This window comes from Lolium perenne, chromosome 4, assembly GCF_019359855.2.
Source record: "Lolium perenne isolate Kyuss_39 chromosome 4, Kyuss_2.0, whole genome shotgun sequence".
NCBI classification, from domain to species: domain Eukaryota; kingdom Viridiplantae; phylum Streptophyta; class Magnoliopsida; order Poales; family Poaceae; genus Lolium; species Lolium perenne.
This window is the reverse complement of record NC_067247.2, coordinates 265174202-265199341: the sequence shown is the minus strand read 5'-3', so window position 1 is coordinate 265199341 and position 25140 is coordinate 265174202. Positions and strand designations below refer to the sequence as shown.

Below are 25140 nucleotides of genomic sequence, written 5' to 3'. Positions count from 1 at the left end.
AGCGATCCAGCCAGGCAACTCCGAGCGTGCAGCCCGGCGCTGCACACGCACGCCCACGCCCACGTCCAAGCGAACAGGTCGCGTTTTCTTTTTCTCCTTTCTTGTTATGTGGGTCCCACTGCCACATCATCGTCATCAAGCTTCAGCAACGAACGGACACACCGCAGGACTGCGTACGTTTTCAGTTTCCCATCCCGAATTGATTTCCGGTGATTTAAGCCACCATTTGATGCACCGTTTCTTCCTACTTAAGATCCACACCCTCCTCTTCATTTCCCCCCAATTGGCACATCCTGAGAGCCCCCAGGCTGCTCGAATTCGAGCTCGGAGCTCCGCAGCACTGCCGCACGAGTTCGTCGAATTTGGTGAGCACGGTCCACGGTTTGATCTCTAGTTTCTTCCAAACTTCCTATTTCTTCCTTGCGCATCTCTCAGACTTTGTTTCGTGAATTTTGGTGCACCACAGCGACGACGCCATCTTCATCTGTGAGCACGTCCGCGGGACAGTATACCGGCGAGCGATTTCCAGCGAAACAGTGCGTCTAGACGTTCACGACTTCTTCGCCAGCTATTCTCGACGACGCACTTCATCTGGTATAACCACCGCGATCAAATATTTTCTATAGAGTCAGTATTGCTAATACTATGTCGCACGAAAATGTTCCAGGAACCAGTTCTGTAGCTAGCTACGTTCTTGTTCTTTTTTTTTTCCTCACCTTTGTTCAATTCACTTGCAACCACAGGATGTTGATCCTAAGACCAGAATCTGATCACTTAAACGAAGGGGTATCCTCGAATAGAAACCTGCCACATGTCATATGTGTTATAATTTTCGAATTTTCTGGACAGGATTTACACCAATTTTGTAAAAATCATATCTTTAGTTTCGTTCGTCCAAATTTAGCAAACTTCGTGTCCCTGGATTCATAAAAACGTGTAGAATACAGTAGACACATAATATTGTACTTTTGCATCATATTTTTACTCAGTTTTTGCAGATACTCAAATAAAGTATTTTGGTTATATAAATAGTTCTACAAAATATTTTGGAGTAATTCCTTTTGCTATTAACAGAGAATTGAACCCTCTGTACAGTAGCATTAGAAAATAAAAATATGACCTATACTTTTCCTTTGTAGTATTTGTTTAGTGTTGTAGATCCTTTCTAATGATAGGAAATGTTTTTAATTATTAATGCAACATTAAAATTGTACCATGGCATCATGCATATAGTTGAAACCAGAGAACATATTAAGTGTGTTGTTCATGTTTAATCCACATATTGCATTCATATTTTTATTTGCGATTGTATATGTGTTGCTATGTGTTTATGGAGTGAAAATGTTTGTTTGTAGACTGTGGTTGTGCTGATTGCAACGAGTGTTTCTGCGAAGAGTGTACCAACTCGTCCTCTCACCAAGGCAAGTGACACACCCTCACAAATGTCCCAGTTTTATCTATGCCCAGTAGAGATTTCTGTAGTATACATGTGTAGGGTATATGCTTTGCTATGCAATCCCAGTAGTCTAGCTACCCCTACTTGACTACTTTGTCGCCATTAAATTTAGTTGTTGCTCAGCTATGCTATGAAATGATTTTGTTAGTGAGTTAAGGAAAAACAAATAAGTTTAATGAACTACCTGGGTGAATGGTGGAGCTTTGGAGCGGGTGGCTGCATCAGGGGGCCCTGTCAACGGCGATACCCTGGTGTGAGTGCACATTTGCGGAAAGTCACCCAGGATTAAAGAGATTGTAGACAACCTTGCTCATTAGCTTACCGTACAACCACATGCTATATGGGCTCTGGCTTGACGGAGTATGTTGTGAGAACCCGGGCCCTACGTGACAGATGATGTAGGGGAATGTAGGTCTGCACGGTCCGTAGAGGATGGTCTGGGGGATCACTTCAGAAAAATCTCGTCCTAGTCAACATCTGTCTATTTGAGCAAAATGTGCATCATGGAAGAAGAACAGACTAGGTCATGTGGGTAAATTGTACAACCTCTGCAGAGTGTAAATCTAAGTACTTAGCCGTGTCCCCGGTTATGGACAACTTGAGCGAACTGACAAGTCTTTGTTCGAAGATCTCCTCATCCCAATTTCTTAAATAAAATTTGATGGGTGAACAAGGGTAGGAGGATTCACCGGGGATTTACCGGTGGTTTCCAGGTTCATTGATTTCTATCAATGGTACCGCTTAATTAGTATGAAAGAAAATGATTTCACAAATCATAGGAGAAAACTGGCTTTATGCAAATATGCCTCAGCTCTACCAGCCAAATGTACACTTAAGTGTTAGGTTGCCATTTGAGTCCACTATAGTGTCATCTTGCCAATACATTCAAAGTATTGACCATTCGTGGCTGTAACTTTTCATGTTGCAGATCTTTTGAAAGATGAGTGAGTTACGATGTTTAGGGTTACGAGTCTATCCTCGACATGCTCGCCTGTGGCACATGAAGATGAAGAACTCCATGCTGTCTATGTTTGTTCGTTGTGAAACTCTGATGATATGCTAGCCTTGTGCTATGCAATTTGTAATCCTTTATGTAAATTCTGGATCATACGATGTAATAAAGACCTTTGTTTCTTGGTATTACATCTTGTACTGTGTGTGCTAGCGATTGATCCAGGGACTAGCACAGATACGCACAGAGATCGTCACCTTAAAAGGTGAGGTCGCTACAGATGGTATCAGAGCATTGTGTTGACTATAGGTTCGTGACCCTAGGTTTGGATTAGAATAGGAAGACCCTAGGATGAAAAATCTATCTAATCCTATTTCAAAAAAAAATGCTTTGTGAACTTGTAGTACATCTCATCTATTCCATCTTCAAAAATGTTTTTCTCTCGCCTTAGATGACCTACCTTGTGAAAACCATCAAGGAAGTGGAGAGGATGACCTTGTACCTGAAGTGAGGGACTAATGCTTCATGTGATATTTTTCGACTCAACAAGAAAGGTTTCAGGGAAGACAAACGAAAGACTTGAATAAAGACTTCGATGCAGACTACACAACACATGAAGATACACCGATGGCGTAGAATAGAAACTTGAAACACCCAAAACAGAAATAGACCGGACCACCATTAATTTTCTTTTATTGAACCAGCGATATCGTAAGAAAGTACTGATCTTACCAAATTGAGGTATGACCATACTAGTTTGGTTGTGTTTGTGTTATGTTGCTTGATGCTTGTTAGATGTTTGTTGTTTGCTGAATTTCCTTGATTTGCGGTGTTTGGATAGGAATCATCTTTAGAATCTTTCTATCTATTCTCATCTATGCTCAACCCAGGGAGTGTTTTCTCGGTAGCTCGCCATGAAGACAACAGCAGTGAAACTAACCTCGATGGTTAATGTCAAGATGAAGAAGCACAGAGTGTGAGATACACAAAACCCTAGTTAAGGATCGATAGAAATGTTTTCAAAACAGTTCAATAATGGGGATTGAAATATTGATTCAATTCTCATGGATTTTTTTTATCAAACTGGTGAGGTTGACCAAGTGTTAGAATACGAGATTCAATAAATCAAAGATGGAGTAATGATTTGGGTGCAGGATGGATTGATCACCATTCCTACTACTCTTATTATTCGCTTTCGTAATATTGATTTTGCGAATCTAGAAAGACATACCTACAAAAGAGATGTCGGCGAACAAGCCTAAACCTTAGGGTGGAGAAATATTATACCCTTATAGTAGGCAAGTGTTGCCAAGCGTAGGACTACAACGAGATTGAAGATCTAGCCACTAAGTGAAGAGTGGTGGAAGGTTGCTGTCGAAGATACCAATAAACAAAGATGAGAAAAGTCGTGAAGTCCTCTCGTCTTGATGTCCTGGTTGACCCAAAGAGTGACCCATCAGTATCAGAAGTAGTTCAACAACCAATCATTTGGATTAGAAGTCCTACTATGAAGGAAACCTATTCGACCTTCGAGAGATATGGTGTTCACTATATGTGAATAAACATTCGCCTATTGGATATTAACTCAGAAGCCATAGATATTTCAAAATATGACTAGAGGTCAAGTCATATCCTCGGACGTGCCAAGCCATACCAAATATGAGATTATCCTAAACTCAAGACCAAAGACTACCTACATTCTTTCTTTCTTTTAAGGGTGGTAGCCCACCCCAACATATTCCAAACCCAACATTCTTTCTAGCCTTTCTCAAATCTCGAGGACGAGATTCCTTTTAAGGGTGGTAGTCTGTCACATCCCAAAATTCTCCAAATTTTGGAATGTGAAATAAAAATAAAATCCAAACTTGTTTGTTTGTCTTGGTTGAAAAATTGACAAGAAACTAAAACTTTCTAAAAAGTTTTTCCAAAAATGGAGTTTTCAAATACATGCATTGCATCCATAAGCATCATGGCATCCTTGCATTCACTAGGAAATTTTAATTGAACTTTAAATCTATAAAGAAACTTTAAACCCGAAGTAATGCAAATAAAGCCATATAGACCTATGCGCCAGTTTCGAAATTTATCAAAATGTTCTAAACATGTTTCCAAAATATTCTTCATTAAATATGGAATCCACTGATATTTTATTTAGATTTTTTTTGACTTATTTTGACTTACTTTTGATCAAATGCCATTTGTCAAATTATATCCAAATACTAAATATAGGAAAGAGAAAAGAGTTTTGGTAAAATAAAAAAAACAACGTGTGGGCAAATGGCCAAGGCAAGCTCAAATGAGCGATCCAGCCAGGCAACTCCGAGCGTGCAGCCCGGCGCTGCACACGCACGCCCACGCCCACGTCCAAGCGAACAGGTCGCGTTTTCTTTTTCTCCTTTCTTGTTATGTGGGTCCCACTGCCACATCATCGTCATCAAGCTTCAGCAACGAACGGACACACCGCAGGACTGCGTACGTTTTCAGTTTCCCATCCCGAATTGATTTCCGGTGATTTAAGCCACCATTTGATGCACCGTTTCTTCCTACTTAAGATCCACACCCTCCTCTTCATTTCCCCCCAATTGGCACATCCTGAGAGCCCCCAGGCTGCTCGAATTCGAGCTCGGAGCTCCGCAGCACTGCCGCACGAGTTCGTCGAATTTGGTGAGCACGGTCCACGGTTTGATCTCTAGTTTCTTCCAAACTTCCTATTTCTTCCTTGCGCATCTCTTAGACTTTGTTTCGTGAATTTTGGTGCACCACAGCGACGACGCCATCTTCATCTGTGAGCACGTCCGCGGGACAGTATACCGGCGAGCGATTTCCAGCGAAACAGTGCGTCTAGACGTTCATGACTTCTTCGCCAGCTATTCTCGACGACGCACTTCATCTGGTATAACCACCGCGATCAAATATTTTCTATAGAGTCAGTATTGCTAATACTATGTCGCACGAAAATGTTCCAGGAACCAGTTCTGTAGCTAGCTACGTTCTTGTTCTTTTTTTTTTCCTCACCTTTGTTCAATTCACTTGCAACCACAGGATGTTGATCCTAAGACCAGAATCTGATCACTTAAACGAAGGGGTATCCTCGAATAGAAACCTGCCACATGTCATATGTGTTATAATTTTCGAATTTTCTGGACAGGATTTACACCAATTTTGTAAAAATCATATCTTTAGTTTCGTTCGTCCAAATTTAGCAAACTTCGTGTCCCTGGATTCATAAAAACGTGTAGAATACAGTAGACACATAATATTGTACTTTTGCATCATATTTTTACTCAGTTTTTGCAGATACTCAAATAGAGTATTTTGGTTATATAAATAGTTCTACAAAATATTTTGGAGTAATTCGTTTTGCTATTAACAGAGAATTGAACCCTCTGTACAGTAGCATTAGAAAATAAAAATGTGACCTATACTTTTCCTTTGTAGTATTTGTTTAGTGTTGTAGATCCTTTCTAATGATAGGAAATGTTTTTAATTATTAATGCAACATTAAAATTGTACCATGGCATCATGCATATAGTTGAAACCAGAGAACATATTAAGTGTGTTGTTCATGTTTAATCCACATATTGCATTCATATTTTTATTTGCGATTGTATATGTGTTGCTATGTGTTTATGGAGTGAAAATGTTTGTTTGTAGATTGTGGTTGTGCTGATTGCAACGAGTGTTTCTGCGAAGAGTGTACCAACTCGTCCTCTCACCAAGGCAAGTGACACACCCTCACAAATGTCCCAGTTTTATCTATGCCCAGTAGAGATTTCTGTAGTATACATGTGTAGGGTATATGCTTTGCTATGCAATCCCAGTAGTCTAGCTACCCCTACTTGACTACTTTGTCGCCATTAAATTTAGTTGTTGCTCAGCTATGCTATGAAATGATTTTGTTAGTGAGTTAAGGAAAAACAACTAAGTTTAATGAACTACCTGGGTGAATGGTGGAGCTTTGGAGCGGGTGGCTGCATCAGGGGGCCCTGTCAACGGCGATACCCTGGTGTGAGTGCACATTTGCGGAAAGTCACCCAGGATTAAAGAGATTGTAGACAACCTTGCTCATTAGCTTACCGTACAACCACATGCTATATGGGCTCTGGCTTGACGGAGTATGTTGTGAGAACCCGGGCCCTACGTGACAGATGATGTAGGGGAATGTAGGTCGGTACGGGTCCGTAGAGGATGGTCTGGGGGATCACTTCAGAAAAATCTCGTCCTAGTCAACATCTGTCTATTTGAGCAAAATGTGCATCATGGAAGAAGAACAGACTAGGTCATGTGGGTAAATTGTACAACCTCTGCAGAGTGTAAATCTAAGTACTTAGCCGTGTCCCCGGTTATGGACAACTTGAGCGAACTGACAAGTCTTTGTTCGAAGATCTCCTCATCCCAATTTCTTAAATAAAATTTGATGGGTGAACAAGGGTAGGAGGATTCACCGGGGATTTACCGGTGGTTTCCAGGTTCATTGATTTCTATCAATGGTACCGCTTAATTAGTATGAAAGAAAATGATTTCACAAATCATAGGAGAAAACTGGCTTTATGCAAATATGCCTCAGCTCTACCAGCCAAATATACACTTAAGTGTTAGGTTGCCATTTGAGTCCACTATAGTGTCATCTTGCCAATACATTCAAAGTATTGACCATTCGTGGCTGTAACTTTTCATGTTGCAGATCTTTTGAAAGACGAGTGAGTTACGATGTTTAGGGTTACGAGTCTATCCTCGACATGCTCGCCTGTGGCACATGAAGATGAAGAACTCCATGCTGTCTATGTTTGTTCGTTGTGAAACTCTGATGAGATGCTAGCCTTGTGCTATGCAATTTGTAATCCTTTATGTAAATTCTGGATCATACGATGTAATAAAGACCTTTGTTTCTTGGTATTACATCTTGTACTGTGTGTGCTAGCGATTGATCCAGGGACTAGCACAGATACGCACAGAGATCGGCACCTTAAAAGGTGAGGTCGCTACAACATGCCTATTGATTGATTAGTACTTGGATACCGTTTTATTATTATCTGCAAATGCCCTGCTTGACTGTTACATGAGTTTCTCTCATCCATGCAACGCCCGTTCATCCGTCCCCGTGCCTACAGTATTTTAATCCTGCTGTTTACTAAAATCACTACTGCTGTCTTTGTTACTCTGCTGCTGTTATTTCACTATTGCTACTGCTATAAAACTGTTACTACTGATAAACTCTTGCGAGCTAGTCTGTTTCCAGGTGCAGCTGAATTGACAACTCCGCTGTTAAGGCTTTCAAGTATTCTTTGTCTCCCCTTGTGTCGAATCAATAAATTGGGTTTTACTTCCCTCGAAGACTGTTGCGATCCCCTATACTTGTGGGTCATCAGATATTAACTATAGAGGCAACCATAGCCATGTCCACCCAAGAAAATATAATAGATGGATTATACCCTAGTTGGTAAAGATAATGCTTGATCATGGAAGTGAGAAACCAATTTAATGAGAGATACCTTAGGAAGCCAAACCTTGATCATTATAAATTGAGTGATGATCATGAACCCTAAGAACTTGAGGTAGAGATATTAAGACCAAGTTGATCATGTCTAATCCATGATCATACTTTGGAAATATATAATCACCAATTAAACCTTAGTGGGTTAAGCAAATATAACCCAGTACATAAAAATCATAGGGGAACTACTAGCAACCCTAAATCATTTCTAATATGTTAACTAGAGAAACAACTAAATTATAACAACCCTTGGTATAGTTCAGTCCCTATATCAATCCAAATGATCTTGGATTGAATCATCCTATGTGTGGTGAGGAAAAGCAACCCTAGCCAGAGTAATATGATGTTAAGTCACATATAGAACCTAGGCCTATATTTCCAACTAACTTGTGAATTATTTGATAATCACAAGTCAAACCCTAAACCATATCTCAATCCTATTTTGTGCATCACTTGGGTGATCACAAGTAAAACCTAAGCCATATATGAGAATTCAAACCATGTGTGGTGAACCACCACTTACCTTTATAATTAAGACCAAACCATGATGAGAGTAGTATCTACTTTAGGTATTTCAAGGTGTTATTAAAATATGATACTAGTATCAACCTTGAAATAGGATTATAATAATACCTACAAGACTCTAACAAATCAGTATTCACATAAAATCATATGCAAATAACCAGAATTCTCATTTATGAGATCAAGTCCTTAGAAATAATTTAATACATGAAATCATGTCATTAAATCACTTCTTAATAGAAATTCATAAGTAAATATTACTTTGAAATTGTTTCTTGCTAAGTAATACCAAGTAAAATTCTATATATCACTAAGTAAGAAAAATTATCATTTGGAAACAATTTGAATATTTACAAAGATAATATTCAAATTCATGTTCATAGGGGTATTTAAATTCAAGTTCCAATAATAATAACTAAACCAATGTTATAATACCCATATTAACATAATAATACACCACTAAAGTGTTTGAAGAATCTTGGGGCTAATCCTTGTCTAATTCAAACAAGCAACACCTGCAAAATAGAAAAGCATTCAAAATTGAATTCAAAATAGAAAATAGAAAACAGAAAATAAAAACAGAAAAAGAAAAGAGAGGAGGAATACTTACCTGGACCTTACCAGCCGACGCAGCCCAGCAGCAGCTCATCAGTTGAGCCCAGCAACGCAGCCCACAAGCAGCCTGGCTAGCCAACCATACCCCTACGTCCAAAAATATCCTGGAGAGGGTCGTCCTCATCCTCTCCAGCACGCATGGAGGACAGCGCGACGCCGTGGCCGTCTTTCCCTCGCTGCTGGCAGCTCCTCCGCGACCGTAGACGTGACGAGGCAGGCCATGGAGCTCTATAAAAGCCCCAGGACGAACCCTAGCTCGCTTTCTTCTCCCTCTGTTCGATTTCCCCAAAATCCCGAAACCCTAGCACACACAGACCTCGAACATCGCCGTCGTTCAGAGCATCCCCAGACCTTGCCGTGGACACCATCGTGATCAGCGGCCTCGACTTGCTCTGTCTGCTAGAGGAATCGACCTCCATCAAGCCGTAGCGCCGCCGTCGACCTCGTCTTCTCCGACGCCGGCAACTGCAAATTCCGGCGAACCCGACCTCCCCTTGCCTCGCCATCAAGCCCTGCATGCTCAGGGTGAGCTCCTCTTCCTCCTCATGTGCTCGGCATGCCGATAGTGTCCTGTATCGTCGCCGCGTTTGATCACCGGCGAACACCGCCGCGGTACCTCGCCGTCGGTCATGCTCCGGTGACCTAACCGGAGCGGCGCCGCCACCTTTAGGTCCCTCGTGATGCACTGGTTCAAATGGAACCAGTGGCTCATCCGCGCGTGGCCGGAATCATCGCCGCCGGTGACGTCTGCACGCCGGCCACCGTGAGCCATGCCCAGTCATTAATTTTGACTCGGTCAAGCCGACGTGGCGCCGGCGTGGCCTAATGGCCCACTAGTCAGTGTCTATATGGGTAGTTTAACTGGGTAGCTCTAGTATTTCTTAGTTAAACTTAATTCCAGAAAATACTTGCAACTTTGCCAAATTGTAGAAAATTCAATATAGTTCAGAAAAATATAAATAAGATATCAAGATTCTTATAAAAATAAAACCTATCCAATAAAAATATAATATGAGATTTTATTTTTTTAATAAAAATTCAATTATTTATTACTTGTTATTTAAGCCTTTAATTTTAATTCTAAATTCAATTAAAATTCAATAAATAGTAAAAAATTCCAAAATTAAATAAAAACCAGGAAATAGATAAATAAAACATTAAAACTAATTTTCTTTATTTGTTACTTTGTTAAATCATTATTAGAGAGATTTAAACCCTGATTAATAATTACCCTAATTATTAATTGTTTAAAAATAATAAATGCCATATTCAATATTATTTTGAAGCTATTAATAACTTCAAATTTAAAACAAAGTTATTAATCATAGAACTATATGGTAAATAGTAAACCCTAGTTCTATATGGGAGAAAACTAGAAACCTATCATTTCATGAGAAACCCTAAAACCCTAACTCTATTAGGGACCCTAGCTCCAATATTACATGTGAACCCTAAATTTCTTCCAAACCCTAACCCTAGGTTAGAACATATGATCATAACACTTACTTTGCCTCAATAGATCCATAGCAGCAACTAAATACTTGTCATGTCTTCATAAAATAATAGAGACCTGCCACCAATAAAATGGTATCCCATATGTTCATCTTCATTACACCTAGATGATCAAATAGGGTTAACCAAGTGCAAACCCTAGATCCTATCCTTAGAGATACCAACCTTAATGGACCATGCTTAACATCACACCATTGTGATGAACCCTAATAGCAACCATGCCAATATTGTGTATCATATTACATACACACTAAACCCTACTAGTGTGAGATACTTATGAACCATCCTATTTAGGAACCAACCATCCTCTACCTAGTGGATCCAATAGCAAACCCTAGACAACCTCAACCCTAATTGTAATACTTCTTATTCTTTAAGAAGTATGTTCTTCAAAAGTTATTCTTTTGAAGTAAACAGAGAATCATCATCAACTCTGCTTATAAAAATCTATAAACCCTAGCTAGCAATTACCAGCAAGATGAATCAACCTTGATAGCAACCATGTATAATTAATTGCTTAGGATACTTAGGCTTAACTCAACCCTACAAGTCCTAGCTTATGATGAAACCAACATGGTTGAGATCAATCTAATCCTTACTCCAGAAACCAATTGGAACCATAGAAAACCATAGAACCCCGCAAAACCAATTATCATACTTGTTCTTTATTAAAGAACATATTCTTCAAAAGTTATTCTTTTGAAATTATATAATAAGTAATCATCAACCATGCACTATAGGACTTAAACTTGACAACTGCTCTTTACTTATTATACAACTATTATCCCCTGGTGTGTATGATTATTACTATGCATTTTACCACCTGCCTATGATTCTAAAGCAACACCACCCTGAATAAGAACCTTGTTTGTGAATCACTCTAAAAGTGCAACACACCCTGAACCAATCATTATAACTCACTGATCCTAAATTATCGGGGTTAGGTCACGCTTAGAGCGATTGCATCTCATACTTATGCATTATTGCATACTTGCCAATCTTTTAAACATCGTCCTTACCGAACGATGATGCTATTTCAGAATTTGGAGTTATTGCGTATCGAAGACCTTGCCTGCATAATCTTGCAGTCAAGAAAGGCAAGTTCATCGCTTGCTCATGTCATTTGAGTATTTTTACCAAATTACTTGCAAAATACTATACTTATCACTCTTGCATAAAAATCAAAAATACTATTTTCATAACTATGAATATGACTATGTGGTGGGCAATGGAACCATGGTATGTGTTGATATGGTGGAGGTTCCATTGCAAGGGTTTATATCCATCTAGGATTAAACAAAAAATGCCGTCCAGTGATTCTTGTGCCGTAATACCCGTGTTAACCATAAGATCTGGAGTGGGACGGAATAGTCAATTGTATTTCCACCTCTTGTACATCAACGAACGCGCTTTACCGTAGAACACTTGAATTCCAAGGGTGCAGTTGGTGGCTGGGGAAGCCTAAAGTCCCCACGGCATTGTCCGTAGAACACTTGTAGCCCGAGGATCATTTGGTGGCTGGGGAAGCCTAAAGTCCCCACGGTATTGCGGTCTATGAGGGGTTGCATCTACCGGCGAAGGAGTTTGGTTCGATCCCAGACTGTCGTCGTGGTCGGGGTCCACCCTATAATGGGAATAATGGGACCGGCGAGGACCCAGGGTCGGGGATGCAACAAAGGGTGGGTGTATGAGGTAGCGGAGGAATATGATTGGCTATGACCTTATACCGGGCCTCACACCAAAGGAAGTGTGGACGGGTCATTCCCGGTTGGCACCAAGGTTAAGATCTCTTATGGGTAAAGCAACACACCTCTGCAGAGTGTAATGAATCGTGACCGCCACTCCTGTTCGGGTTTTGGAATCGCTGAACGCTGCTCTAAAGGAACTCCATGAAGTTCTAGTAAACCGGTGAAGGCTGACGGACATAGTTCTTCTGAATAAAATCAACCTTTTGAAGAAATGATTATGAAAACCTGCATTGGTATTAGACTTTCTGGTCTAATGCCGTAGCTAGTGCATTAAACACCTCTTTCCTATAATGAACTTGTTGAGTACGCTCGTACTCATCCCAGTCTTAAATCCCCTGCTTAGATATGGAGGCATCAAAGGAGGATCTACAGTGCCACTCGAAGGCCGAGGAGTCAACAACTACTTCAAGGGTCAGGACCTTGTCAGAAGAGTCAGATACCACATCCAACAAGGAGAAAACCTAGTTTAGCAATAGAAAGGAACTAGCTTCCTAAACCTAGCTCCTATTTAGCTAGAATCTATTCTTAGCCTCTGTAGCTAGGTAAATACTCTTCAAATAGAGTTCGTGTTAGGACTAGACTACGAGTCGTTCTTCTGGAGTTTATTTGCAGTTTTACCTCATTGATTAAGTAGGAGGCTGTGATGATCTTATGTAACAGAGTCTGTGTGTAATTCTATAGACATGCCTTGGACCCGCATATGTTTCTGTTGTACCACTCTGAGCGATATAATACTAGTGGAACGGTGTTTCATTGGTGTTATATCAGACTTGCATACTACACCATGCAGTGGTATGCCGGGTCACCACAGTTGGTATCAGAGCAAATGCTTTGACCTTAGGATTAAAACCCTTTAAAGGAGACCTATAGGATTGGTAGTGTCTATAGGAAGTTGTTTTAGCTAAACCAAATACTTCTTATGACTTGAGATGGATATTCACTTGTGAATAATCCTGACACACTTGAGTCAACCTTCTTACCTACTTTCCTAAGTGAAATTAGTTAGCTAATTCCAAACATGTAGAACACCATTAAGTCCTTATAACAATAAATGAGTAGACCATAGTTGGTATACAATACATGGTAGTCCAAATAAAGGATACAACCATAAGGAAGATATCCTATTGGAAGATGTGTACCAACATATGTTATGATTAAGTAGAATTACCCAAACCTGTAATAGAAGTAATATCAAGTGATAAAGATAAGTAAGATATTTTACTAGAAGGTGTAAACTAATACAAGTAATGGGTAAGTAAATTATCCAAACTTGTAAAACAACTGATAGTAAGGGATGAATATAAGTTATATGAGGTAGTATAGACCATGATGAGTCAATCATGGGAGGTAAGGAAGAGAGATAGGAATAAAATATGCCTACTTACATGGTAGAAATAGAAATCATATATGATTCACCTGAGAATCATTATGTGATGGATTAGAACATCATAAATATTTAGGAGAAGTACAATAAGAAGTCAAGTGCTAAACAATAGTGCAAGAAATGTGTTCCAAAACAATGGGAAGTGTGCCAAGCACATTATGACCATAGTCTTATGATAGAAACACTTGGAAGTATAGGAGTTATATCTTAATAGATATGTATTCAGAGTAGCCATGTTAGAACTCAATGTATCATAGGAAGTAGTCCTCAATAGCACTTATATATGGTATACTACTTTGTTAGAACTTCCAAAGAAAACTAGGTTAACCTTAACTATCCTAGACCACTTTGTTTCAAGTTTGTCTCCTTGCAAATGTGCAATTAAGATAAATGTTGAGACAAATAGTAGAAATCCACATATTCGTGCTAAGTATCACGATATAAACCTATCTTATGTGGTGTTATATACTACACATCAGAGCCTGATGTTTAGAGATGTCTTACTCAACTATTATATTCAGGCTTATCATGGTGTGTATTATAAACACAAAGCTGAATCTTCTTGGATTTTATTGGATTTTAATTCTTTGACTAGATCCATACATGAAGGTTGACTTTGATATGCAAATGCATGTTGCAATATCAAGTTCTTACTTGATGTTATAGATCTAGAGGGTAATGGTATTCGTGTGAGGAAGTGACGAATGGTGAAGATTCTGAAGACAAGAAGAAGGATCATCAGTAAATGGAAGCAAAATTGTGGGAAGCAACCACAATACTCTGAAGGAAGTATCAATCCAGATTCATGCTTAGCCTCAACAGAGGAGTACTTTAGTACATAAAAAGCATGAAGGTGAGAAATCTGGTGATTATGGAAAAGCTCCAGCAGATCCATAGTCAATATAGAAGAGGGAATGCATAGGAATTCACTTAGGATACTATATTCATAGTGTCATAGTGGTTTTATTGCAACAATAAACCCTCGAAAAATAAAGATGACTTATGAAATCATAGCAGATATAAGAAGACCATAGTTGATATCAGAAGACCACAATTGGTATAGGATCAATACTGCGAGATAAAGTAGAGGATGTCTCGTCCAGTTAATCAGAACCTATAATAGAATCCATTTTTGGATAACAAATCACCACAATTGGTATCAAGTAGTCCACCATTGGATTATTTGTACCAAGAAGTTGTGAACAAATAAAATTTTGTTAGCCAAATAACAATGACCTATAATTATTTTGTCGAAGGATTCACATTGGAAGTCCACAATTGAGTGGGTACACCACAAACATTCTTCGCGAGACCTTAGAAGAAGTATAAACCACAAGCTAGACCCAGACCAATATTCTAACCATAAGTCCAACGGTTGGAAAAAAAGGAGTTGAAGACAATAAGAAAACTCTAAGGGGTAGAGCAAAGATTGAGTTGGATGTACAATGACTCAATACTTTAAGCAAAATAGAAGGAGAAGGTCTGAACTGAGAGGAAGTTCAATCTTATTTTCATAAGGTTGTTGAACATTACTTTCAGAAGGATGTCAGACCAGAAGCCGAGGTTTATACCTCGAGGAAGTAAGAAGTGGATTATAACTTGAGCAAGTGAGTAATATTTACCCAGAAGTACGAAAGCTCAAGCAAGTTAAGTCTAATGAAGTTGGATGAAGGAAATACCATAGACCAAATACAGCTCAAATAGGCCAAAGACCGAAGGAGTTTGACCATACCAGAATCAAAGACTATTCGAAAGATTCCTTTCATGGAACCTAAAGAACCCAAAATAGTTATAGGTATAAATCATAATCCATGATTGGACAGACTAAATGAGTCTAATCCATTCATAGTGAAAATAAACTATCAAGACCATTTCCATGGTAAGTACCTTACTAAGTACCATTATTGCAGTTTTGGTAGTAAGGGAAAACAAAGACCTAATTTACCAATTAGGAGTATGTTATCCAACTTGTCTTCAGATAAGACCAGCAGCACCAGAAGAAGTCTCGATCATTGAATCTTCAATGAGAAAGGAAACAAGTTTATAGAGTTGGAAGAAATCAAAGAATCAAAGTAAGAACCATGGTTCAGAGACATACACTAATGGATTCCATGAAGAATCTGGACAAGGGATATACTCAATTATATCCAGTGAGATCACCATGGATTTCGAGAAAAGAAGTAGTCTGCACAAGTCAGATCCACACTCCGGAAACGTGAGAGAGATCAAACTTCGAGGACGAAGTTTAGTTTAAGGGGTAGAGACTGTAATATCCCAGTATTTGGGGTTACAAAAATAGAGGAAACAGATGTGTGCATTGCATTCATGCATAGAAAATCCGGGGAATTTTCGCGCTTTAAAGTAAAACAGTCACAGTAACTGAAGTTTCACTTGACCTTGGTGGAATTGAAGTAGCTCAACAAGTCAAGCGTTATAAACCTCAATGTGACTTTGTTAAAACCTTGTTTTGGGTAGAGATGATTTGATCTAAGGAGTTAGATCAAATGGAACTAAAACCAGAACAATAACACATTAATCAAGGATCAATTGTTTGATCTTATAAAAGATCATAATATGGTAATCCATGCCATAACATATGAACATCTATTCAACTACAAATTAAGAAACCATCCTTGACTTATCTTTTCCATGTCTTAAACAAATCCATGATCCTACCATGAACCTCATGGTATTCATTTACTTCATTCTTGGAAACAAGACAAGGAGATCAATTCAGGAATATATAATTCTTCTCCATTCCAAATTATTATGCATCAAACCTAGAGAGGTGAGAGTTCTATTATAATTATTAGAGAAGCAATAACAAACCTTGAGCTAAACCTTGGATATGCATCCATGTATTCAAATAATCATCTTTGAGAGAAGCCCTAAGATATTATTCAAGACATTCCCAAGAGAGAGGACCTAAGTATGTTAAACATAGATATTGATGATCACATCAACCTCTATGGAGCCTAACCTTAGGTTAGCATTGAAGTCCTTCCCAAATGAGAGAGACCATCCATATCAATCCTAGCTTTACCTATTTATGAATAAAGGACAACCATTGAACTAAAGTATTAGGTTGTAAACCATTTCCATTTGGAGTGGTGAGATAACCTAATATCACATGGAATAAGACTATATCCATGAAGTGATAGAGTAATGAGGAAACCAATCCAATTAAGTTAGACAAATGAAATCTTAGCCTAGATACCTAAGGAGATATTAAGAGCACACCCTAAACCCTAGAATAACTATTCCTATATGAGAGAACTCAAGCTATGGTGTTACACTCAAGTTAGTTGAGGCAACACTTGTACTTGAGGGAGAGAACTATCCATATATCCAGATGAGTAAATCATCATTCCTTGAGAAGAACTCTAAGTGGATATCTCAAGAATTCTCCTGGGATATTAACTATAGAGGCAACCATAGCCATGTCCACCCAAGAAAATATAATAGAAGGATTATACCCTAGTTGGTCAAGATAATGCTTGATCATGGAAGTGAGAAACCAATTTAATGAGAGATACCTTAGGAAGCCAAACCTTGATCATTATAAATTGAGTGATGATCATGAACCCTAAGAACTTGAGGTAGAGATATTAAGACCAAGTTGATCATGTCTAATCCATGATCATACTTTGGAAATATATAATCACCAATTAAACCTTAGTGGGTTAAGCAGATATAACCCAGTACATAAAAATCATAGGGGAACTACTAGCAACCCTAAATTATTTCTAATATGTTAACTAGAGAAACAACTAAATTATAACAACCCTTGGTATAGTTTAGTCCCTATATCAATCCAAATGATCTTGGATTGAATCATCCTATGTGTGGTGAGGAAAAGCAACCCTAGCCAGAGTAATATGATGTTAAGTCACATATAGAACCTAGGCCTATATTTCCAACTAACTTGTGAATTATTTGATAATCACAAGTCAAACCCTAAACCATATCTCAATCCTAGTTTGTGCATCACTTGGGTGATCACAAGTAAAACCTAAGCCATATATGAGAATTCAAACCATGTGTGGTGAACCACCACTTACCTTTATAATTAAGACCAAACCATGCTGAGAGTAGTATCTACTTTAGGTATTTCAAGGTGTTATTAAAATATGATACTAGTATCAACCTTGAAATAGGATTATAATAATACCTACAAGACTCTAAAAAATCAGTATTCACATAAAATCATATGCAAATAACCAGAATTCTCATTTATGAGATCAAGTCCTTAGAAATAATTTAATACATGAAATCATGTCATTAAATCACTTCTTAATAGAAATTCATAAGTAAATATTACTTTGAAATTGTTTCTTGCTAAGTAATACCAAGTAAAATTCTATATATCACTAAGTAAGAAAAATTATCATTTGGAAACAATTTGAATATTTACAAAGATAATATTCAAATTCATGTTCATAGGGGTATTTAAATTCAAGTTCCAATAATAATAACTAAACCAATGTTATAATACCCATATTAACATAATAATACACCACTAAAGTGTTTGAAGAATCTTGGGGCTAATCCTTGTCTAATTCAAACAAGCAACACCTGCAAAATAGAAAAGCATTCAAAATTGAATTCAAAATAGAAAATAGAAAACAGAAAATAAAAACAGAAAAAGAAAAGAGAGGAGGAATACTTACCTGGACCTTACCAGCCGACGCAGCCCAGCAGCAGCCCATCAGTTGAGCCCAGCAACGCAGCCCACAAGCAGCCTGGCTAGCCCACCATACCCCTACGTCCAAAAATATCCTGGAGAGGGTCGTTCTCATCCTCTCCAGCACGCATGGAGGACAGCGCGACGCCGTGGCCGTCTTTCCCTCGCCGCTGGCAGCTCCTCCGCGACCGTAGACGTGACGAGGCAGGCCATGGAGCTCTATAAAAGCCCAGGACGAACCCTAGCTCGCTTTCTTCTCCCTCTGTTCGATTTCCCCAAAATCCCGAAACCCTAGCACGCACAGACCTCGAACATCGCCATCGTTCAGAGCATCCCCAGACCTTGCCGTGGACACCATCGTGATCAGCGGCCTCGACTTGCTCTGTCTGCTAGAGGAATCGACCTCCATCAAGCCGTAGCGCTGCCGTCGACCTCGTCTTCTGCGACGCCGGCAACTGCAAATTCCGGTGAACCCGACCTCCCCTTGCCTCGCCATCAAGCCCTGCATGCTCAGGGTGAGCTCCTCTTCCTCCTCGTGTGCTCGAAATGCCGATAGTGTCCTGTATCGTCGCCGCGTTTGATCACCGGCGAACACCGCCGTGGTACCTCGCCGTCGGTCATGCTCCGGTGACCTAACCGGAGCGGCGCCGCCACCTTTAGGTCCCTCGTGATGCACTGGTTCAAATGGAACCAGTGGCTCATCCGCGCGTGGCCGGAATCATCGCCGCCGGTGACGTCTGCCCGCCGGCCACCGTGAGCCATGCCCAGTCATTAATTTTGACTCGGTCAAGCCGACGTGGCCGCTGACGTGGCCTAATGGCCCACTAGTCAGTGTCTATATGGGTAGTTTAACTGGGTAGCTCTAGTATTTCTTAGTTAAACTTAATTCCAGAAAATACTTGCAACTTTGCCAAATTGTAGAAAATTCAATATAGTTCAGAAAAATATAAATAAGATATCAAGATTCTTATAAAAATAAAACCTATCCAATAAAAATATAATATGAGATTTTATTTTTTTAATAAAAATTCAATTATTTATTACTTGTTATTTAAGCCTTTAATTTTAATTCTAAATTCAATTAAAATTCAATAAATAGTAAAAAATTCCAAAATTAAATAAAAACCAGGAAATAAATAAATAAAACATTAAAACTAATTTTCTTTATTTGTTACTTTGTTAAATCATTATTAGAGAGATTTAAACCCTGATTAATAATTACCCTAATTATTAATTGTTTAAAAATAATAAATGCCATATTCAATATTATTTTGAAGCTATTAATAACTTCAAATTTAAAACAAAGTTATTAGTCATAGAACTATATGGTAAATAGTAAACCCTAGTTCTATATGGGAGAAAACAGAAACCTATCATTTCATGAGAAACCCTAAAACCCTAACTCTACTAGGGACCCTAGCTCCAATATTACATGTGAACCCTAAATTGCTTCCAAACCCTAACCCTAGGTTAGAACATATGATCATAACACTTACTTTGCCTCCATAGATCCATAGCAGCAACTAAATACTTGTCATGTCTTCATAAAATAATAGAGACCTGCCACCAATAAAATGGTATCCCATATGTTCATCTTCATTACACCTAGATGATCAAATAGGGTTAACCAAGTGCAAACCCTAGATCCTATCCTTAGAGATACCAACCTTAATGGACCATGCTTAACATCACACCATTGTGATGAACCCTAATAGCAACCATGCCAATATTGTGCATCATATTACATACACACTAAACCCTACTAGTGTGAGATACTTATGAACCATCCTATTTAGGAACCAACCATCCTCTACCTAGTGGATCCAATAGAAAACCCTAGACAACCTCAACCCTAATTGTAATACTTCTTATTCTTTAAGAAGTATGTTCTTCAAAAGTTATTCTTTTGAAGTAAACAGAGAATCATCATCAACTCTGCTTATAAAAATCTATAAACCCTAGCTAGCAATTACCAGCAAGATGAATCAAGCTTGATAGCAACCATGTATAATTAATTGCTTAGGATACTTAGGCTTAACTCAACCCTACAAGTCCTAGCTTATGATGAAACCAACATGGTTGAGATCAATCTAATCCTTACTCCAGAAACCAATTGGAACCATAGAAAACCATAGAACCCCGCAAAACCAATTATCATACTTGTTCTTTATTAAAGAACATATTCTTCAAAAGTTATTCTTTTGAAATTATATAATAAGTAATCATCAACCATGCACTATAGGACTTAAACTTGACAACTGCTCTTTACTTATTATACAACTATTATCTCCTGGTGTGTATGATTATTACTATGCATTTTACCACCTGCCTATGATTCTAAAACAACACCACCCTGAATAAGAACCTTGTTTGTGAATCACTCTAAAAGTGCGACACACCCTGAACCAATCATTATAACTCACTGATCCTAAATCATCGGGGTTAGGTCACGCTTAGAGCGATTGCATCTCATACTTATGCATTATTGCATACTTGCCAATCTTTTAAACATCGTCCTTACCGGACGATGATGCTATTTCAGAATTTGGAGTTATTGCGTATCGAAGACCTTGCCTGCATAATCTTGCAGTCAAGAAAGGCAAGTTCATCGCTTGCTCATGTCATTTGAGTATTTTTACCAAATTACTTGCAAAATACTATACTTATCACTCTTGCATAAAAATCAAAAATACTATTTTCATAACTATGAATATGACTATGTGGTGGGCAATGGAACCATGGTATGTGTTGATATGGTGGAGGTTCCATTGCAAGGGTTTATATCCATCTAGGATTAAACAACAAATGTCGTCCAGTGATTCTTGTGCCGTAATACCCGTGTTAACCATAAGATCTGGAGTGGGACGGAATAGTCAATTGTATTTCCACCTCTTGTACATCAACGAACGCGCTTTACCGTAGAACACTTGAATTCCAAGGGTGCAGTTGGTGGCTGGGGAAGCCTAAAGTCCCCACGGCATTGTCCGTAGAACACTTGTAGCCCGAGGATCATTTGTTGGCTGGGGAAGCCTAAAGTCCCCACGGTATTGTGGTCTATGAGGGGTTGCATCTACCGGCGAAGGAGTTTGGTTCGATCCCAGACTGTCGTCGTGGTCGGGGTCCACCCTATAATGGGAATAATGGGACCGGCGAGGACCCAGGGTCGGGGATGCAACAAAGGGTGGGTGTATGAGGTAGCGGAGGAATATGATTGGCTATGACCTTATACCGGGCCTCGCACCAAAGGAAGTGTGGACGGGTCATTCCCGGTTGGCACCAAGGTTAAGATCTCTTATGGGTAAAGCAACACACCTCTGCAGAGTGTAATGAATCGTGACCAGTCACTCCCTGTTCCGGGTTTTGGAACTGCGAACGCTGCCGGAAAGGAACTCCATGAAGTTCTAGTAAACCGGTGAAGGCTGACGGACATAGTTCTTCTGAATAAAATCAACCTTTTGAAGAAATGATTATGAAAACCTGCATTGGTATTAGACTTTCTGGTCTAATGCCGTAGCTAGTGCATTAAACACCTCTTTCCTATAATGAACGTGTTGAGTACGCTCGTACTCATCCCACTCTTAAATCCCCTGCTTAGATATGGAGGCATCAAAGGAGGATCTACAGTGCCACTCGAAGGTCGAGGAGTCAACAACTACTTCAAGGGTCAGGACCTTGTCAGAAGAGTCAGATACCACATCCAACAAGGAGAAAACCTAGATTAGCAATAGAAAGGAACTAGCTTCCTAAACCTAGCTCCTATTTAGCTAGAATCTATTCTTAGCCTCTGTAGCTAGGTAAATACTCTTCAAATAGAGTTCGTGTTAGGACTAGACTACGAGTCGTTCTTCTGGAGTTTATTTGCAGTTTTACCTCATTAATTAAGTAGGAGGCTGTGATGATCTTATGTAACAGAGTCTGTGTGTAATTCTATAGACATGCCTTGGACCCGCATATGTTTCTGTTGTACCACTCTGAGCGATATAATACTAGTGGAACGGTGTTTCATTGGTGTTATATCAGACTTGCATACTACACCATGCAGTGGTATGCCGGGTCACCACACCCCGCCACTGATTCCGCTTAATTTGCCAGGTTCTACTGAAAATTGATCACGACAACCATGACCATGAAGATATACCTCCAGGAATTTCATTGACCTGGGCTTTAGTCTGTGATGTGGAAACACACTATATTGCTTTGCAACGTAGCAAGGTAAAATACAAGCTGATTTGTATCCTCTTACATACTTTTTCTTATCTATCGTTCTAATTTGGAGTCCACAGGAAGTAATGTAGTATATTTAGTTGATGCATAGGTCCTCATGTTGCTGTAGTGTATGACTATATAGTTTCCAAAACAACTCAAATTCTCCATGTGCATCGCACTTATTCAAATATTCTCAGATAACTATTACTGAAGTGCCATACCGTAGTAGATCTCTCATATACAGTCATGTCATATTTACTGCATGGTTGACCTTGTACTTTATGTTCAACAAGAGATGGAGAAAGATGAATCTATGTAGGTTGTTGCAGGCAATCTTTTTAAAACATTGACTATTTGGCATCGGGTGTCGATGTATTGTCTGAAATTTGATTATCCTGGATCCAAACAGAACTACACCTGGTTCAGTAGGTCAGGTTTCTTTGCATTTGATTTTTGTTCCATTCATATGTCTTTTTAGCTATCATTTCTGCTTGGGTCACCCTTATTTGCTTTGCAAGATACAAAAAAGAAACTGTTTTTGTTGAGTTTCCGTCGATATAGGTTTGACTATCCAGTAGATCCGAAGACATAAGCTGGTGTCTTGATGAAATAGCAAAGCTTCACTTGTTTTCTCTTGAAACTTTTGGGCACTAACCAATTAGATATATCAGCCATGGTATTAAAATCACAACACTGAAAATATACTTATTTCCACATCGCAAAAGTCTCCTTTTCAGCTTATTTCTTCTATGCACTGCGTGTTGTGTTTATACTTGGTCTACCTATTGCAACCTTTTGTGATATCGGAAACACCAATGCTCGATGCTGGTCAATGTTGCTAGGTTCGTGGCATGGATGTGATTCGGGGAGGGAATTTTATTTTTTCTTACTCACGATCATCAGGATTCGACCCATCAAGGTATATCATGGATTGATGTACCCATTACAGATGCATTATCCGCTTCTGGCATTTTTTCAAAACCAACTCATTACCCTCTTCATTCTCTCTAGAAGCATGAACATGTCACTTTGACTTTAGTATGCTAATAACAGTTTTCGTATTTACTATAGAGATTTTATGGATATTTTTCGTGGAATATGTTGATTGTGCCACTTTATGCCTCTTGCTTTCACTACCTAAGATGGTACATGAGACCATGCATGCATGTTGATGCTTCTTAATGTAGAATGATTTACTTGAAAATTTTGAGTGGCTAACTATCAGATGGCTTTCCTAATGCTAATACTTTCCGGATCTCTTGCCCCACCGGTGCCCCTCCCCAGATCTCTTTCCTAATGCAGTCCTCCCCCATGGTCCAGCGCCGGTTCCAACAAGAGGGTTGCAACCCTGCCCTTCCGGCGTTTGGGGAGGATCGAGGGTCGCCCCTCCGCCCTCTCGGACTCCTCCAGACTGCTGTGACGACGTGGACTGCAACGAGCCCTGGTCTGGACGCCCGCGCGCATGCCATTTTCCCCATGTGTATGCATGTATGCTGCATCCAAGGTCGATAAGGAGTCATGAGCTCCCTGCTGTCGTTTGGTTTCTGAGGTATCATGTATGTGCTCTATCCGATTTCAATTATTTTTTCACCGTATAGTAGATAATTTTGTAGTAGTGGCTTAGTATTTTTCTCTGGATAGTAGATAATTTCGGATTAGTGTCTAAGTAATTGTTGAGGAACACTGGCTGCAAAGCAGCGTCTTATCTCCGTATTGTCACATTGCGGGCTACTGAAGGTGTCTCAATATGCCACAGTGGATTGCAGGCCAGAAAGTTGCTACATTGCAGGCTATAGGGGACGTAGAATGGGGTGAAAAAGAAAATAAAGCGATGCTGGTCATTTTAGGACTGTTGTACATGCAATGTGCATCAAAGTCAAATGATTTTTTACATGCCTTGTTTTCCCGTGACAAGCTAGAGATGTACCCGGAAGTGATGAGGCGCTTGGATGACATTGTTGATAATTTTTACAGTATACCTATCAGATTTCTCTATTCCAACCATTTAGATTGTTCCTTGCTGAAACGAATTTAATTCTGTATAGAATACTAGAGTCTTCTTTCACAAGGTACTGGATTTGCTATAGTTCGCAAGTTTTTTGATAGTGCGTCTTAGGAATAATGTGTATGCTTTCAAGCGGTGTTTTATTTATGAACTTGTGGCCAATGTTTTTATCCAGTTACAATATATATTCATTTTCTAAAAGGAATGCAAGCAACTCAGCCTCTACGCATCTTTAGAACTGCATTCCCGAGGCAGGCGAGATGCTGGCTGAAGGGGCTTCGAAGGCTTGAAGCTTTAATCTTAAGGGAGGAGGGTCCGGTGGTGATGGGGGAATGCTTCTCTGCTTGGACAAGATATTTACATGTCCTTTAACGTGTATGATATATGTATAATACTATATAAATATGAATATTTTGAATAGAGTGTTGAAGTCTAAGCACAATGTTGTAGTTCCATTCATTCTATTTATGTGAGGTCACTTTTCCTACGATATATATGATCTAACTGGTTTTCACCATCTAACTTGACACAATGGGTTTGGAAATATTATGTACTCCCTCTG

The 25140-nt window shown here is 39.2% G+C and overlaps 1 long non-coding RNA gene across 1 annotated transcript in view; it reads left to right on the top strand.

Annotated features, from left to right (window-relative positions):
- LOC127331598 (uncharacterized) overlaps window positions 1–25065 on the top strand; it is a 36882-nt gene extending 11817 nt beyond the window's left edge. The window contains exons 2-4 of the long non-coding RNA XR_007869897.1: window positions 22460–22579; window positions 23858–24129; window positions 24781–25065. This is a non-coding gene — a long non-coding RNA (uncharacterized lncRNA). The remainder of the gene's footprint in view (window positions 1–22459; window positions 22580–23857; window positions 24130–24780) is intronic.
- The last annotated feature ends 75 nt before the right edge of the window (window positions 25066–25140 follow it).